Source organism: Saccostrea echinata, unplaced genomic scaffold (assembly GCF_033153115.1).
Source record: "Saccostrea echinata isolate AGI-Se365-2 ecotype Australia unplaced genomic scaffold, CSIRO_AGI_Sech_v1 ptg000052l, whole genome shotgun sequence".
Classification (NCBI taxonomy): domain Eukaryota; kingdom Metazoa; phylum Mollusca; class Bivalvia; order Ostreida; family Ostreidae; genus Saccostrea; species Saccostrea echinata.
In genome coordinates this window covers 13,802,589-13,821,703 of record NW_026889801.1, presented here as the reverse complement: position 1 = coordinate 13,821,703, position 19,115 = coordinate 13,802,589, and the positions used below count along the sequence as shown (strand labels likewise).

The 19,115-nt window shown below is 32.6% G+C and overlaps 1 protein-coding gene and 1 pseudogene across 2 annotated transcripts in view; one reads left to right on the top strand and one right to left on the bottom strand.

The window, feature by feature from the left end:
• Window positions 1–294: 294 nt before the first annotated feature.
• LOC133204233 (uncharacterized) lies at window positions 295–18,874 on the bottom strand (annotated as a pseudogene).
• The window catches only part of LOC133203866 (uncharacterized), a 53,735-nt gene continuing 43,464 nt past the window's right edge, over window positions 8,845–19,115 (top strand). Inside the window, exon 1 of one of the 2 annotated variants that reach the window (XM_061339665.1) lies at window positions 8,845–8,926. The gene's annotated coding sequence lies outside the window, so the exon portion shown is untranslated. The remainder of the gene's footprint in view (window positions 8,927–19,115) is intronic. The other variant, XM_061339663.1, reaches the window with a different exon arrangement.

Sequence of the window (19,115 nt, the reverse complement as noted above, 5' to 3'; positions counted from 1 at the left end):
CGAGGACACTTTATACACGGTACATTGTAATGTGGCGTCAATATGACGTTTCATTAGTATTCCCGCGCCCGCGAACTTAGATGGAGAATAATTTTTCTCCCTTAGAAATACAAGCATATTATCAGTTTATCTACTGACAATCGCGAGTTATCTTTCGTAGTGTTGCATTTAATTGATTCAAAGCAATAACGAGAAATCATATCTCGTTTTTATAGAATTAAGAGAAATATAAATACAATACATTAGTACTTTGAGATAATTGAGGAGTTAAAAATTGTATTCGAGTAAAAGTACTTAACACATCTTCGCTAGCCAAGTGTCCGATTCGTTTACCCTCATCTCCCCCATTCGTTTACCTTCATCTCCCCCTGGGGGAGATGAGGGTAAACGAATCGGACACTTGGCTAGCGAAGATGTACTCAGAATATGTTCATTTTCTTCATTGTAGCCTAAAATAATTTATGTTCTAATCAGGAACAGAGCTTGTTAATCATGAACATATACAGATCGATGAAAGAGTAAAAACAAAGAGAAAAATTAATCATGACACTGAAAATAAAATTGTTAAAAACATTACTACGATTTTTATTTTACTTTGTGTTTAGTATCATTATCAGATACAAAAACAAATTCAATGAAGTTCCCTTCCCATTAGTTTAAAATTGATTTATATACTATTAAAGGAGAATTATAAGGTCAGGCTAGGTTTCGTTGCGTTGCTGCGCAAGACGTAGTAAGAAATAAATGAATAAATCTGAAAATCGACTTTGCCATTTAATTCGAAATGCATATTTCTACTAAAATTAAGCTTTGAAGTGAAGTACTCTTCATCTCTCGGTATTCCTTAATTTGCAAGCATACATGAATATGAGGTTCACTCTGATTTAAGGCAACACTGTACAAGTAGATGTCATAACCCATCTAATATTTACATTTCCATTGTCTTTGTCCGAGATAAAATTACAAATTGTAAAAATACTTTATTTCTACATAAATCTACTGGTTCATCGATAGGCGCGCTTAAAAAAAATCACGTGCGGGGCGGGACAAATAGAGACAGAAGCGGGGCTATTAGCACGGGAATTTGCAGAATCATGAGCATGTAAATATAAGGAATAACTGTCTTATTTTTTGGATTCATGACTATGATCAATCGATTGGCTTGCGTGATAATTTTATGCATAAACGCCTTCGGCGTTTATGCAAATTATCACGCAAGCCACTCGATTGATCACATCATGAATCCAAAAAAATAAGACAGTTATTCCTTAAATACATGCGTTAAACTGAAAACACTCTGCACTTTATCTATCTGCCATGACCTACTATAAGAGTTCAATTTATCAATAAAGTCGCTAGAAATCATTTTATTGACCAAGCCATGAAACAACATCTTGCCAGGACATGTTTACGTGCATTTTTTTCCCCTCATACATTAGTTTTTAAATTTTCATATTCTTATTCTGCATAGAAATTAATTTTTATATCAAATAATTATAACTTCTTGCAGAAAACATTAAAATCTCGCAGAATCGTCGTGCAATTTCCTAAATGTATATCAAACAAGTATAGCTTACTTCAGAAAGCTTTGTAGTCTTTAGGAAAAAAGTGATCGATTTTAGTAAAGTTATATCAAATTTCCAAAGAAAATCATCGATTGTTAGTCCAAATTCGTGCCATAAATATATGGTATATTTGTTTTAAACAGATTACATTCAAGGGATAATTAGGGCAATTCATTTATTGATCGTTTTATTCCGGCAACCAATTCCCATTTTTCATTTAATGTCTTCATATTTGACAATCTCGGGAAAATGTAATTTTATCTAAGAAGTAGGTACGGTTTCATTCTAATAAAAAAATAGATATAAGATCCGCTTGCATACATGTAATCGCTTCGCTAACAGCGAAAGCTGATAAGGGGTGGGGCTTGCTCTCTCTCTCTCTCTCTCTCTCTCTCTCTCTCTCTTGCTCTTGCGCCCCGCTCTCTTCTTGAATAAGTAAAGATACGATGGGACCTTTATGTAAGACCCCCCCCCCCCAGTTCTTTTTCTTCATACGAATTTCCAACCCACCAAAACTATTGAACCAAAGCTTCAAGTGCGTGATCGTGAATAATATAATCTGTTATCTATCCAAGTCATTGGATAGCCTCGAGTCAAAATAAATATACATGTACATGTATATAGAAAACGTTTGCAACATATCTTTCATGAATAGAGATAGTCTCTTTTTATGGAAAATATCGAGAGGATTCAGAATTAAGCTTGGGCATCAATCAATTTTTATTAGAAAAGCAAGTACAAAAGTTTAAATTGTATCAGGTACGAGCCATTTCTAAATTAAAACGTGATTTCAGAGCATTATTCAAAGGCTACTATGTAGACTAGTCATATTCGATGTGCATGTATTCGTCAATACATCAATCGCGTCATAAGCGAATTTTACGTATTGCCCCAAATGTTTTCTGAATGTAATATAGAAAGAATAAAACATTGAATTTTCTAAACAAATAATAACGTTTTAAATATCGTCTTGAATTAAAACAAATTGTCTTGATAATCGTACATGTAAACTACATTTCTGAGATATAGATCAGGGGAGGTCAGTAGAGATGCAACATCATGTCTGTTCATCTTTTTTTCTCAATCTCTATTATCATTACAATGTAGTGGCATCATAAGCATGAACGAGGTACGTCTGAAAAAATCCAGTCTGATTATTTGTATATTTCGAATCACAGTATGGATATTTCAGCAAATCAATAATATTTAAATTGGACAGACACAAAATGGTGGTCCAGAACAAGTTAATCTTCCTTGCTGAGTTGTTTGTTATAAGATGATGGTAAAGAGTGTTACTTTAAAATTGTGCATACATCGTTGGGTTGAGTTACGTCACTTGAGTTAGCTGTGTCGACTAACATAAGTTCCGGCGGCGGATCAAGGATTCTTGAAAGGGGGGGGGGGAGGGCGGGCAATTAGTTGGGTTCAGGAGTGGGGCCAAGGGGGAGAGCCCCCGGAAGCTCTCTCAGGTTAGAAGAGTTTAATGAAACATTTTTTGATTTGAAATTTATTTTACATGCAGTAGTTTTATTTAACGTATATTTAATGCAATTTTTTGGTCACAAAAGGGGGGGGGGGGGGGGCTGGGCCCTCTAAATCCGCCATTGAGTTCGACCACTTAGTGTTTAGTTGATTGTATTTCTTATTCAACTAATACATGTAACTAATTATTGATGCGATTTGATTACATGTAAATCATTAATTTTAATGTTCTTTGAAGGCAAATGTTTGTTTATAGAAATCGTTTTAACAATAGCCCAAATGTATTAATGCTCCTTTTTTGATGTAGCCTGAGAGTTACACCCCTATATAGTTATACATGTATATGAAGCTGAAGAAAAAGTGTTTGACGTTTTGCTGTCAAAAACGTTTTTCTACAAAAGAAAAACTGGTTTGCTGTACTCCTTGAACATTTTTGCAGTAGCCCAATCATACTTTGGAATAGGGCTGGAAGTGTCTTGTAGATTTGCAATTACACTCAGGTGCCAAATTAAAGTATGTCAATTTTTTTCTTTTCACCATATATTTAATTGGAAACCAACATTTTTCAAAGAATTGTTAAAAAGTAACCCTTTGATCGATTTTAAAAAGGTATAGATTAATAAATTCAGAATTTCTCTAGCTTTTTGGTGATGATATTAAAATATTTTTCCAACCTTCTGCCCCTGAGATTTGATTTTAACAATCCAAAGTAAAATTTTTCGGCCCATATATTGCAAGAGATATATAGTAGAGCTCTATAAAATGTCTTTATGTTGCGATTGAAATGCCCACATTTTACAAATGAGTTGACAAAACATTATTTCAATGAATGTCAAAAAGTGCCAGTTGATTCTGCTTTATAACCAATATAAATTTCTTCAAAATCTGACAAAAAATGACATTAGAAAACCTTTTCAAAGGAAGTCTTGTTTTCAATGAAATATAAAGGGAAAAAAAATAAATTGACATACTTTTGGCACATGAGTGTAGGTGTATATATTTCGATTTTCACCTAGGGGCCGGTGGTCTATTGGGGGGGGGGGGGGGGGTAAAATAAGATGTTTTTCTCCCTTCGCATTTTTCGAAGAAGCCCTATTTTGATACTAATAATTAAAGTTCATAAAAATTGCTGCGCAATAGAATAATTTCATGTATATTCATTGTGTTGTCAACAATTAAAACAAGTTCCAATTATGAGTCAAAAAATTACCTCCACCCCTACCATCACCTCAACACAAAAACTTGAGGTCGAAAAATCCTTTTCAAAATGAATTTACTTCTGTAATTTCAGACTGCTGATGAATTTATCTATACATGTACATGTGTATAAACTATTTTTATAAGAGGCCCAAGGGCACAGACTCAATTGAGCATTTTACATAATACATGTATTATATAAATACATACATACATACATACATATATATATATATATATATATATATATATATATATATATATATATATATATATATATATATATATATATATATATATAAGATTATAGACTTATTGATGCCTCTTCTCTGGTTACTGGTTACCCAAATATGAAGAAGTGCTATTTAGAGGCAAACATCTATATGTGCGGGTATTACATACTGTCTTATGAATAAACCACTCACTTGTATTTATTCTTAACATTTTTGTTTTAAATTATTATTCCTATCTAAAAACATTTAAAAATTCATAAGAGATCCAAATTCATATTTTAAAAATTTCCATTCTATATTATATTTCTAATTTTTTTCTTTTCATCATGAATAGTTGCGTTATTTTGAGACAATAAGACTGTACGATTTTTTTGTTTTTGTTTTTTGTTTTTGTTTATTTATTCCTTAAGCCATATGGCTTATCAGATTACAACATTACAAATACAGGATGTATAGCACGGAAGAGATATACATACATAAAATATCTACATATACTTGTTTTAACATACGATTGTTTGTATACAATATTTCCAATCAAACATTAAAAAAAAAAAAAAAAAAAAAAAAAAATCTTTAGTTTACAGATGTAAATCTCTAAGTGCTTCTGCTTTTTGGAGGACTTAATTTCCCTATATTACTTAGTTCACTCACATTTTCAGTTGATAATAATTGTAAAAGTTTATGCATACTAGATCTATACCAATAATACTTTTTAATATAAAATTTCCTGTACTCATGATAAAGTGAGCATTTTAATATAAAATGGTACTCATCTTCAACCTCCATTTGACAACAAAAACATAATCTATTCTCCCTAGGAATATTAGTAAATCTTCCCTTCTCAATCATTAATAAATGTGCACTTAGTCTATATTTTGTAATCAATTGAATATACTTGGTTGGAATAGGTTTCATTAAGTAGGATTGCATGCACAGCTTATTTGTTAAATATCTATACACAGAACACTTTGATGACGAAGAAAAAAAAAGCCTCACATTTTTGTTGGAAACAGTCAGTTAATCTTTGTTTAAAATTTTTTAAAAATATATTTTTGTTTGTAATATTTTGACAATACCAAACTTCTCCAAACCCTAATGAAAATAATAAATATTTTACATTAAGTAACCAATTATATTTTGTACAAGAACTTGTCTCAATTCTTTCAAGCATATCTTGGTAAATACTTTTCAATATACAATTTTCTGACTCTAATAATTTTAACCAAAACTTTATTATACGAATTTTCCTTTGAATAGAAAGAGGTAAACGACCAAGTTCATTATAGATCATCAATGACGAGGTATTTTTTCTCACTTTCAACATAATTTTGAGATATTCTAAATGTATTTTCTCTATAGCATCACCTTTGTGGAATCCCCATATTTCACTTGCATAATTCAATATACTACTTACATAAGTATCAAACAGAGATAAACAAGTAACAAAGTTAAAATGCACATTTTTCATAGACTTCAAAAGTTTAAACATACATTTCCTCCCTTGAGTAGCCAATTTTACCTGAGATTTATGAAAATTACCTGTGTATGTCAGAGTGAGACCAAGATAAGTAAACTCATTGATAGCTTCAACTTCCTCATCATTATAAAACCATTTAAAACTTTGATTCAATCGACCAGATTTCCTAAATACTACTATTTTAGTTTAACTTACATTTACAGATAATTTCCAATCATTACAATATGAGTAAAGCTCATCAAGCATTTTTTGTAATCCTTCAGGAGAATCGGAAAATAATACCATGTCATCTGCATATAACATTAAAAACAATGACACTTCTTGAAGATTAATATCTTGACAATAAGACATGATAAAAGCATTCTCAAAATCATTTAAATATAAAGAAAAAAGTAGAGAAGACAGTGCTTCTCCCTGAAGGACTCCTTGTTCTACTTTAAAAAAGTCACTAAAATTGTTTTTATATTTCACACAACTCCTAACATTCTTATACAGAGACCATATACTGTTAAACATTTTCCCCTTGATCCCTAATGTTATGAGCTTTTTGAAAAGATAATTTCTATTAATATTATCGAATGCCTTACGGAAGTCCACAAAACAACAGTAGAGTTTTTTCCCATTCGAAAGATGTTTATATCAATTATACTTTGCAGTGCAAAAATTGCGTCTATAGTACCAACTCCTGGTCTGAATCCAAACTGTGCATCAGTTAGAATAGAGTTACTTTCGGACCATTTCATCAGTCTATTATTAAGTATAGTTGTAAATTGTAAATATTTTTAACATACAACTCATAAGGGTAATGCCCCTATAGTTATCTGTTACATCTGGGTCTGTCTTTTTAAGGATAGGTACTATTTCACCTAATTCACACCATGTGAGAGGAATATTACCAGTATAAAAAATAACATTAAATATTCTTGTTAAAAGTGGGCTTAGGTCTTCACACATGTATTTAAAATACTCATTTATCAAATTATCTTTTCATGACGATTTTCTGCTTTTTAAACAATTTATAACATCTACAACCTCTTCAACAGTTATATTAACATCTAGTTCATCAAATACAGCATTCATATCATATTCTGTATATTAGAAAAGTCAGTATATGTAACATCTTTACAGACTCCTAGGTTTCTGAAATGTTCAAAAAATTCTTCTACACTAAGATTACAATTGTTTTCTGGTCTACGATTCTTAAAGAAATTAAAAAATTCCCTAGGCGAAGTGCGCCTCACATATTCTAACTGGCTACCTTGACATCGCCTAAACTCACATTTTGCCCTATGCATACATTTTTTATAATCGTTTTTACATTCAATCAATAATTGTCTATTAAAGTGACTTCTACATATATTAAATATAAAAAGTTTCTCCTTGTAAATTCTATACAACTCTCTACATCTCTCATTAAACCAGGGGTTATTCCTACCTACTTCCTTATGTTTTTGTTTATTACATACATTACGTTTACAATATGGCTCAAAAACCTCGTTCAGACAATGTGTAAAATTAGAAATAGATTCCGAGATATCTACCATTCGTTAAAATCAAGAACTTTAAAATCGACTTCATGTCCAAACAATTCATAATCAACTACTGCATAGTCTATTACACTACACCCCAGATGATTGTAAAAAGTCAATTTACCATTAATATCTCCGGGTTTTCGACCATTACATATTCTCAAGCCAAAAGATTTACACATTTCAATCATTCGTTTACCAAAATTATTAGTATTATTATCTTCTGTTAAACGCACTGACATATCACTATCTGAATCATAATTGAAAATATCTTCCAGCGTTCTATGTAGCACATTCGAAATTTCATCGGATTCTATGTAATCTAATTGAGTACACACCCGACTATTCCAATCCCCAATAAGACCAATTAAACCCAATTCACTATAGTTTAACATATCATATTCCAGCTCCTCAAAAATATTCTTATCATACAGATTATAATAGACATTATTTTCATGTGGAATGTACAAAAAACACATAAATACATTTTTCGGGCATACAACAAGGCTTTTGTCTATTTTAACCCAAACAGCAGTATTTACTACCTTGTCGTATTCTAATAGCAATGATTAATTCGTCCAATCATGTTAACCACAGGTGGCAGATTTAGAGAAGGGCGCATATACCCCCCCCCCCCCTCCCGACCAAAAATATAAAATATACACATGAAGATTAATAAATCATGAAAATTGTATTAATTTTACAATTTTTTCAGTTCCAACTTTTTTTCTCTGAGATATCATTACTTTTTCAAAATTAATTAGTTGTGTTAATTTCTCGATAATTACAACTGAATGTAAATCTCGCCATGTGAAGGATCGAGTGTCCATTACAGGCACTTCTTATGTAATAAATATTTTGACCCATAGTATACTATGTATGGATCAAAAAATTTATTACAGAAACAAGTGCCTGTGGTGTCAATCTATGTGTCTGACGACAGTGGGTGGGAATTATGGAAGTTAACATGAAATTCCTCATGTCTTTTAAATCTACAGTGTATTAGACAACATTTTTCTTTTATTTATTTATATCTATAACACTTGAATCTTACGTATTTTAATGTATAAATGTTAAGAATCATGCACTGGCTAGTTTTGTTGGTCGTTAATGCCCTGGCATATCCAACAAACTAAACAGTGATTTCTTAATAAAATATATAGCTAAAATAAGTCGAAAAAACTCCTGATACCTAAGAGCTCCGCCCCCCCCCCCCCGGGCCCCCATCCCAAATGGCCAAACCCCGAACTGATCATGAATGCCCGCACCGCCTTTTCACCGGATCCTGGATCCGTGTCTGTAAATAAGATCCACACGTCATAGGATTGTGAAAGCATGCAGATCTCGTGTCTTGATACATTGTCAATATTGGCTTACATGTCTGTCAGGTCTGAAATAGATGGAAAGTGCGCCATGTTTTGAGGGTTTCATCTACTGATCCAGGTAATAACCATTTTCTGATAAATCGTATTTCTTCTCAGTCTTTGAATCATTCATTAGTTATTTAACGTTACATGACGTATTTACGATGGCGTATGTGTCATTTCAATTCTGCAGGAAAAAATCGGTAAATGTTTTTGAGGTCACCTGAGTCACTCAGGTGAGCTATTGCTATCCTTTTTTGTCAGTCGTCGATCAGCCTGATATAACCTGATAACACAACGGTAACCCAGTTATATATATAACTCTGGAACCACTGAACCAATTTCAACCAATTTCGTCAGCATCTATGGGTGAAGGGGAACAAAATTGTGAAATTCATCAGGTCTGGTACAATCACTAGATTTAGCTACGTAGCTTGAATTACCTACATAGCTTTATTTACCTACCAGGCCCCAGGATCATGAAACAGACTTAGACTTAAGTCAAATTTTCAATCACCTGTAAAATGTTTATTAATTATTGAATTAATCTCTAAATTTGCACATAACAACGCGTTTGTAAAGCAATATTGAAAAATAATTTTGTTCTGCTGGACTTTTTCAAAAAATAAACAGAACATAAAGATTTTGACTTAAGATTAAGATGTTTCATGATCCTGGGCCAGAAGTAGCTTTACGAGGGGTTATCAAAAAGTTCGTGGACTGATGCGATAAAATTAATACAATGTAGTCGTTGATTACAAAATTTATAGGGAACATAAAACAACAAAATTTGAAGAAGTGTTGAAAATTTCAGCTTGATATGTTGATTATTTGCCAAATTATCATTAAATAAAAAGGGAATTATATGATCACCCGGCGCTGTCGCCGTTTAGTTTCATGACGTCCGACAACGTCATTAATTCTCAATGCACGCTCCTTCTGCCTCAATACACTTATCTTGATGAGATTCTCTGGAATAAAGTAAAGACCTAAATCCGTCAAGTTTATATGAATTTACAATGTCATGAACTCCTGATTTCAATGCATTAATATTGTAATTATTAAATCAATACATAGGAAAAGATCCTCTCTTGATTTTGCCACATAATTTTTCTTGTCGGCGTTCAATGTCAACCAATGATCAACGTCACTTTTCGATGTGACTGACTTTGGACACCCTGGCTACAAATCGATATTAACCGTGTGTTTCTTTTCTTGCTGAATCTCTTTTGGTATTTAAAAACAAGTATTTTGGATGAATTTTATTTTTCTGTAACCTGTTAAACATTTTCTAAGGCTATGCCAGGTTTTCCAGGGGCTGAAACCTTATAGAATGTTGTAAAATGATACCCTACCCCCTTTCGACGTTATTTTTAACCCCTTTTTTGTTTGGACATTCAAAATAAAATTTACGATAAAATTTCATTGAATGTACAGAATGAAGTAAAACTTGCAACTTTTACGAAAAAATTGTGTCATATCACTTGAGTGAAATAATTGGATTTTCGGATGCCAAATGCTCATGTAAGATAGAGTTTTTCTAAGTTACACTCAGGTGTAAAATACGTTCTTTTCGAGGTTGCGCCGCCTGGACATACCATTGCTTACAAAAACATTTACGATTCACTAAAAAAATAAAACTTATGATTTATAGTTTATTTTACAGTTAGAAAAGATGATGCTTATTAATTGTTTAAAAATTCATTGATGTACATATAGCGGTTTTATTTTTATGGCGCTAGTCCACGAACTTTTTGATAACCCCTCGTATTAGCTACTAAATCAAACTTATTTCTTAAATTAGCATTTTTCCCAGAAAGTGCAGAAAATTACACTTTGATGCAGTAATAATTTTCTACTTTGAACTCATCTGCATCTGAAAACAATTCATGAAAAAATCACCCTTGGAAATGTGTCTTTTTCTGCACAGTTGCAGTCAAAGTTCTAGAAGTTTTGGGGCTATATCCAACAGTTAATTTGTGACCTAACAGTTACTTCTTGAGTGAAATAACAAAGAAAACCAGTTTTGGTTAACGTGAGCACAATGTGAAGTAATCATACTTATCCACGCCTCATCGCACACAAGGTGGTGTACAGTTACTCAAACAATGGAAATACATATTTTCCTTAAAAGTGTTCAAACTCAGCAATGGAAAAACTATCTCTGCTTTAGATTGCTTTTTAAATAATACCTAGAATAAATATTAGTAGTCATTTACTTGCGACTTTTTTTTCTTTTTAAAATAAAAAGCAAAATTGTGAAAAGTTGCCTTGAAATAGCTAAATAAAGCTACCTGAGGTAGGTAAATAAAGCTACGGTAGGTAATTTTAGCTACGTAGCTAAATGTACTGATTGTACTGGACCTGTTCATTGCCCCTGCCCCCTGAGGGGTGGGGCTAAAACCATCCAAATTAATGCAATCTTTAAATATCTCCTTCTTTACTCATGAACATCAAGAAGTCAAACTATTGGCTTGAATAAATATAATGATCATTGAGCTCTCTACCAGAATTGTGAAATTCATGGCCCCACAGTCAGGGGTTCTGGTGCTAGGGTGAGGCTTTACATGTATAGATTATAAAGTGAAAGTGCATTATTACTTTGAAAATCGTCTTCTCTGCTATTAAGTATTAATCAAACTAAGTAAGTACATAGTTATGTTGAATAAGACTGCCTCTTCCAAAATTGTGAATTTCATGGCCGTTGGGTCAGGGGTTCTGGTGTTGGGTGGGGCTCTATTGACTATATATTGAAAATATATTAATTCTTTAAAAATCTTTTTCTTTACTCATGAACATCAAGAAGTCAAACTGTTGGCATGGATGTAATAAGCATTGAGCTCTCTACCAAAATTGTGAAATTCATGGCTCCTGGGTCAGAGGTTCTGGTGTTAGGGCAGGGCTGTATTGATTATATAGTGAAAATGCATTATTTCTTTGAAAATCTTCTTCTCTGCACCTGGGTATTATTTAAACAAAGGAAGTGCATGGTTATGATAAGCAAGAATGCCTCTTCCAAAATTGTGAAATTCATGGCCCCGGGGTCAGGGGTTCTGGTGATGGTAGGGGGGGGGGCTTTATTGATTATACAATGAAAATGCATAATTACTTTCAAAATATTTTTTCTACTCCTGGTCTACTCAAGGAATCAAGTGTATAGTTATGATTAGCAAGACGAGAGTATTTTAAAGGACAAGGTATGGTAACGACCCAATCTGGCCCCTTATTTGATGTAAAAATCAGAACACGTTTAAAATTGTGATAGTTTGTAGTTAAGAACTTAAAATGATGCTTGTTTTAAAACCAGCACTTACACAGAGGCCACAAGAGGGTGCAAAAGTAGGACATTTTCCCCAATTTCCTCAATTCTGGTCAAACTTCGTCAAATTTGAGATACATTTCACTTCGGGAAACATAGAGCACAAGTTTGCCTATCTGAGATTTTTATACATAAGATGCATCTCGACTGATACTAGTGTATGAAATATATAAATTTGGTAGATAGGCAAGCTTGTGATCTATATTTTCTGAACCAAAATCGATGAAAATTTGCATAAAAAAAGAGAAAATTCGGAAATTGACATATTTTCTGACCTTCCTGTGACCTCTGTGTATCCCATAACTTAGAACCAGTACTGTCTCATTTTGTGGCAGGGGTGACAACAGGTTTTTAACTGATAAACTGTAAAGTTGCATCATTCTTAAAGACACCCCGAACCGGGGGCCAAAAAGGGATCTTAGCCTATCTTGTCCTTTACAAAATTATTAAAAAATGTGGTCCCAGGGGTTCTGGCCCCAAGACCATAAACTGAGAACAGACTTAAGTAAAAATTTCAATCAATATAACTTTTGAAATAATTTTGATAACAAAATTTTTACCATATGTTAAAATTGGAGTATTTTACAAACCAGCAAATTTTTGATAACATAGTATTATGAATGACCATTGACAAGCTATTCAAAGTCAAAATTTGGACTTAGTCTGTTCTCAGTTTATGGTCTCGAGGCCTGGTGTTTCTGTGAAGGGGGGTGGGGGGGGGGCTCTATTGATAATATAATGTAAATGTGTGAATTCTTTGAAAATCTTCATCTAATTGCATAGTTATGATGATGACGGTAACTCTTCCAAATCTGTAAATTTCATGACCCTGGATCATGGTTTCTAGTACCGGTGTTAGGGCTGTGTTAAATCTGTAGTGAAAATGCATTATTTCTTTGAAAATCTTCTCTGCTCCTCAGGGCATATTGGAGGCAAACAAAGTAAAAGTTTTAATAAACAAGGGTGTTTTTACTGAACATCTAGTCCATTTAGTCAAGTGTTCTGGTCCTGGCCAGGGCTCTATTAATTTGTATTCTACTGAGCAAAGTTATTCCCTTTTGCCATTCACCATTGATAATTAATCACTGTAAATAATGTATTTGAAGGTTTAATAGAATAAGAGAATTATGCAAGAACATTTATTGTATAATACAAAATAGTACTTTGAATTCATAGTTTTATTGATCAGATAGACTTGGAAATAATAGATGAATAAAAATGAGACAAATTTAAAATAACTTATCTTTTTTAAAGTTCTTTGAAGGCCAAGAGAGGCCACCCTTACAGAATTGCAGCAGATACTGCAAATGCAGTATTTGCTGCTATAGCGCTGCAATTGTACTTAATGTCTACTGCAAAAATGAAGTATATTTGCAGTACTTATTAGCATAATGTACTGCGCAGCAGTATATTCTAATAATCTACTGTAAATATACTGAAAATGTGCTGCAAAAACTTTTCGTATTTTCTTTTCAGTGACACAAAATTTCATATGCTGCTTTTGTACTGCAAATAAGCTGCATTTCTACTGCATTATCTTTATTATTGATATACTGGTATTAAAGGTATACTGCATTTCTGCTGCATTATCATTATCATTCACAAGTCTGTCATAGGTGTACTGCATTTGTACTGCATTATCTTTATCAGTTAGATACTGGTATTGATGGTACTGCATTTGTACTGCATTATCTTTATCATAATTAGATATATGTACTGGCATCAAAGGTACTGCATTTGTACTGCAATATCTTTATCACTTAGATTCTGAAGGTATACCATATTTTGCCAATATATTAATTGGCTGTATTTGCATTATCTTAATAACTGTGAAAAAATGCAGCAATAATTAAAATCTAATGTTTATTACAGCTGTTTTAATGGTGACTTTTTAATAAGATATATTATATGATGTCTTAAAAACATCTGCATGAAATTTGAGACCAAGTTAAATACCAGGTGTTCAAAGGGATTTGTGGGAAATGCAAAATACATGTGTAAAAAAAACTATTTGTTCTGACATTGAAAATATACTAATAGACATGATGTTTCAATATTAATGTATCTTTTATTATATCATTTTCAATAATACTTGGATAAAATTCTACATAGTTTTTCTTATCAATATTCATGTACATAAAAGGTTCCTCAATATATATCCTCTATATGCTAGCATAATATTTGGTACCCCAATGGACACTTAATTGACATACATTTGTACTACATTTTGTACATGAGCTTCATGACAGTTTGTGGTAAATGCTAGTAAGTTCAGTGTATACAAAAACTCTTAGTCTGACATTGAAACAATCAATGGACAACTAAATATATTAATCTTTTTCAATAAGATTTGGGAAAAATGCCACCTGCTTTTTTCTCTCATCAATATCTATGTACATGACAGGTTCCTCGAGATCATCTACAAGTATTACATTTGTTAAACCAATGGACACTTGACAAACATTTGTACAAGATTTCTGTACATTAAGTATTCTAGTAACAGCAACATATGTGTATCCATTTTCAGTTGCACACTGTAAAAAATATCTAATCTGACAAATACCACTCTTGTTCTTACATGTATAGGAGTTTCTTTTTTTCACAGGCTTGTACTCCTCACTATAATACATTATCTTATTGTGTAAAACTCTGTAGAAGATATGATATTCAGCAACATTTCCAAACTTATTTTCCAGTAATTGTGTAACATGTTCCTCAGGCAAAAAGGCCTTTATAGAGCCAACCACAAAAGTTTTAAGTCCAATACATATCCTAGTAAATGACTGTTGCAAAGATGACTGCATCTTTTGATAAAAAGACTTCACAGAACCTATTTCTAATTTGTCAACAAGTTCAGGAATTTTATTTTGAATGCATACAGCAGTTACAATTTGGAGATCAATTTTTTGTGTACCATGGAAAAGATTTCTAAGATCACCATTCAATCCTTCATAAAAAAAACAAGACTGGGACCAAAGTGGTCCCAAATCTTCGACTTTTGAACACAAGTGTAAAAGACAATGAACATTAAATGTAGCGTAACGCTCCGTATAAAGTTCTTCTATACCAATACAAAATCTTTTGAAACAACATCTCGCTAATTTCAGATCAGTCTGTGAAATTGAAGTCTTTAAAAGTAAGAAAGTGCCAAGTACTAAATTACAAAAATGATCATAATATTTTGAAGGGAGTACATCTTCCAAAAGGGGAACAGAGTAATAAAGAAGAAATGTTCTAAATTCAGATGCTTTCCAGTCACCATACTCATCAATTTTTTTTGGTAGGCGTGAAATCAAACAATGTGGTCTTAGTTTTTTGATTCTATCATTAACTACATCAATATGGCTTCTAAGAGACCATTGCTCATTTTTGTGATCTTGATCAATCCAAAGCCCTAGGATCATCTTAACAACACCAAGCAAAACACAGTGCATATAATCTATGCCAGTACCTTTGATTAAATCAAACTTTGGAAATGACATCAAAAAGGATATTCCTTTGACTCCCATTTCTGGCACAGGATCTCGTCTTCTTCCACTCAAATATTCCGTTTCTACTCGATGCGCTGTAGCTTTGGTTTCCTCCATTGTCCTTAACTCGTCATGGCCTTCATTACTTTCTGACTTGTAGGGGTATATATGCGAGTTCCCTGTTGCCGATATTGCAAATGTTTCTCCAGGAGATAGACAACAAGGACACCCATAATTACCATTAAACTGGACAAAATCCATCATTAAACATCTCGCTGGTGCATCAGCTGTGCAGCTAAGAAGAATGGCTTTAACTGTTAACTGTTCTTCTTTAATACTCATGGGAATGCCTGAAAATATTTAAAAATATTCATATTTACTGATATATGAAATTTTGAACAACATATTTATGGCATGGAATTGCAATGCATATTTTGGGGGGATTTTTACTGTTTACGGTAGCTCAGTCGGTAGAGCGCTCGCTCCGTGATCGGGAGGTTGTGAGTTCAAATCTTGGCCGGGACTGACCTAAGTCAATAAAAAATGGGTAGCAACTGTTCCTTCGCCATGCGCTCGGCACTTTGAAGTGAAAGTTGCGGGTCCTTCGGATAAGACCCTAAAAACCGAGGTCCCGCGTCACCGCAGGCATTGGCACGATAAAGATCCCCCATGCTCAATGGCCCTGAGTGCCGAGTAAAGGTCAAAATTTGAAGCCCTTCACCGGTGTATGGTGACGTCTCTATATGAATGAAAAATTCTTGAATGAGACGTAAAACAACATACAATCAATCAATCAATTAAAAGGTTTTGTTACATATTGATTTATTTGTTTGAACAGAAGATTTCTCTTTTTTTCTCAAAGTCAAAGAGACATATTCATAACTCTGTTAAAAATCATTAGATCGGAACCAAGTTCAAATTTGACCTGAATGCATTATCAACTTTATATATATATACATCCCTTCAGCGGAAACTAAAAATATCTTCAGGACGGAATGATGGAACAGGGTAACAGTTTACACCATATGCACCCCTGCAATTTCATGGCAGGGGCATAAAATATAACATACACACCTGTAAAAAGCAAATTGAATTCTTTCAAAAAGGATCCAAAAAGTAGTTTCATATTTGGTTTCTGAGTTCCAAACCATAGTCCTAAGAAGATACGGTTTTCTCTTGTGAATCTAGCAATAAATTTTAGAGAAAATAGTGTTAAGTTGTTAACAGTAGAGTTATTTACAGTAAAGCTCGGTTATAACGAAGTCATAGGGACCAATGGTTTTACTTCGCTATCTCCAAAAAACTTCGTTATATCGAGATATCACTATATCTCTGTTCATTATAAACGAGTTTAACTGTATGTTTATCATTGAATTAAGTTTTACTGTATGTTTATCATTGAATGTTAAGAGTACCGTAATTTCCGAATTCATATAATTAATCAAATTGTAACTGGTACCTTGCATCAGGTGGCAATTCATTGATAACTGCATACACAGGCCAAACACCAAATTTAGATGACTTGAACACAGCAACTCCATCAGTGTTAATTTGAAAAGAAAGGTGCAATTGAAGATTCCTCTCTTCCTTGGTTGTTCCATGGAAAAAACCACTACTATCAAAATGAGTTTTGTATACATTTCCATTGTAGACATCTTCAATAATGGATGTGTTCCCAAGTTCACTCCTTTCAATTTTGCTTTTTCTTATAATGTCAAGAACGCCTGGTCCTAAAAAATACATCATACAATATAAAATGAAATCATCAATATATTTGTTGGATATACATTAAAGTGAATTTTACATTGTTACATTTTTTTTGCCATGGAGGGAATTTTGTGGATTGACAACTATCTATTGTATGTAGTATTAAATATGGCGTATGTATTTACCAATACTTTTATTAAATTTTACAGTATTAAAGTTTGATTTTATTTCTAATTCTTTCACATGCATGTCAGTGCAGGGCCCCAAAACAGTCCTTCATGATATTAACACATGGCCAAAATTTTTATTATATCATTGATAATCACTGCAATAAAATTTATGGTTAAACGCTAGTTACATCTTACTTGCAAGCTAGAATGATAAAATAAGTCTAAAATGAAAATGACTCACTTTTCAAAATTGTTTCCATTTGGTCCTTTAGGGGTATGGTGATGAAATATTTTATGCTAGTCAATGAACAGTTTGGACATTTTTCATATTTTGCATCCTTTTCAATGCTGAGGAAGCACTTTTCACAAAAATAGTTGTATATTAGAGGCGTTTTCAAATGCCTAAAAAAGTCTTGGTACATTGTAAGGGTTGCCCTGCATATATTATCTGGAGGACAATGCACTTCAATAAGATTTAATAAATCACAAAGGGCAACTCCTGATAATTGTGTCTTGTAGCAAATGTTACAATCAGCAGCATACTCATGCTAACAGTAAGCCTGCTTCCTTGATATATAGGTTCATTGTCAATATTTCTCTGATTATCACTACTTTTTTGGTCTAACTTCTGTTTTTCTTCCTCCAGCATTTCTTCCACCATTATGTCAAATTCATTTGGAACTTCATCATTGTAATCGGTTAATTCTTCAATTGTTTCTGAAACTAAAGTAAATAGTAATACATTATTGTAATGGGATGAGGTGGATAAAATAAAATAGAAAAAGTTGATGCTATAATTATTATTATTAAATGTTAAATAAAATAATTCATCATCAAATTTATAACACTGTTTTCATTACTATATTTTTTTTCTTTGGTAAAGTTCTTAGAATTGTAAAGTAAGCTGCACATATTAAAATTTTTCTTACTCTAATGTTATTTTTAAAATAATTTATAGTTATTCAGGTTCATTGTATTTCAAAACTGGCTTCATGACTGGTGTATATAAAATTATAAATCACTTATGAACTGCATTATACCCATCATTTGATTAAAATTTTGGGAAGGAAGGTTGTACACAATAAATTTGCCGTCGTAGTTCCACTCGTTAATTTCATCAACGGACACCCTTTTTCATTATTATTTACAATACCAATAGAGTGACTCCCCTTTCCAAATGTATGCACGTAATTAATTAATCAATAAAATTTATACAGATTCAGAACCGTTTTACTACCAAAAAAACTCTATATACCTGCAATTTCCTCAACATTTGACTCGTGTTCTTGCTCTTTCTCTTGTTTTCTCCACTTCGATGTCCTCGATGTTCCTGCATATGGCCCGCGTTTTTTTGACGCCATTTTTTTCTTGGGCAAATCGTGCATAAGCTATTTCGTTTCGTAACTTATTCTTCCAAAGTTCCAATTCACGGATATCTCACATTTCTGATAATATTTTTTAACTGAAATTATTATAAATAAATTGTGAATTAGTCAGTTTACTTTAGTTTATATAAATAAAAAACGGTGGATGCGCACAGGAACATCGTACGATGTATTTAACCACATTTAGTTCCGGTACATAAAGTTCCTAGTTGAAAGC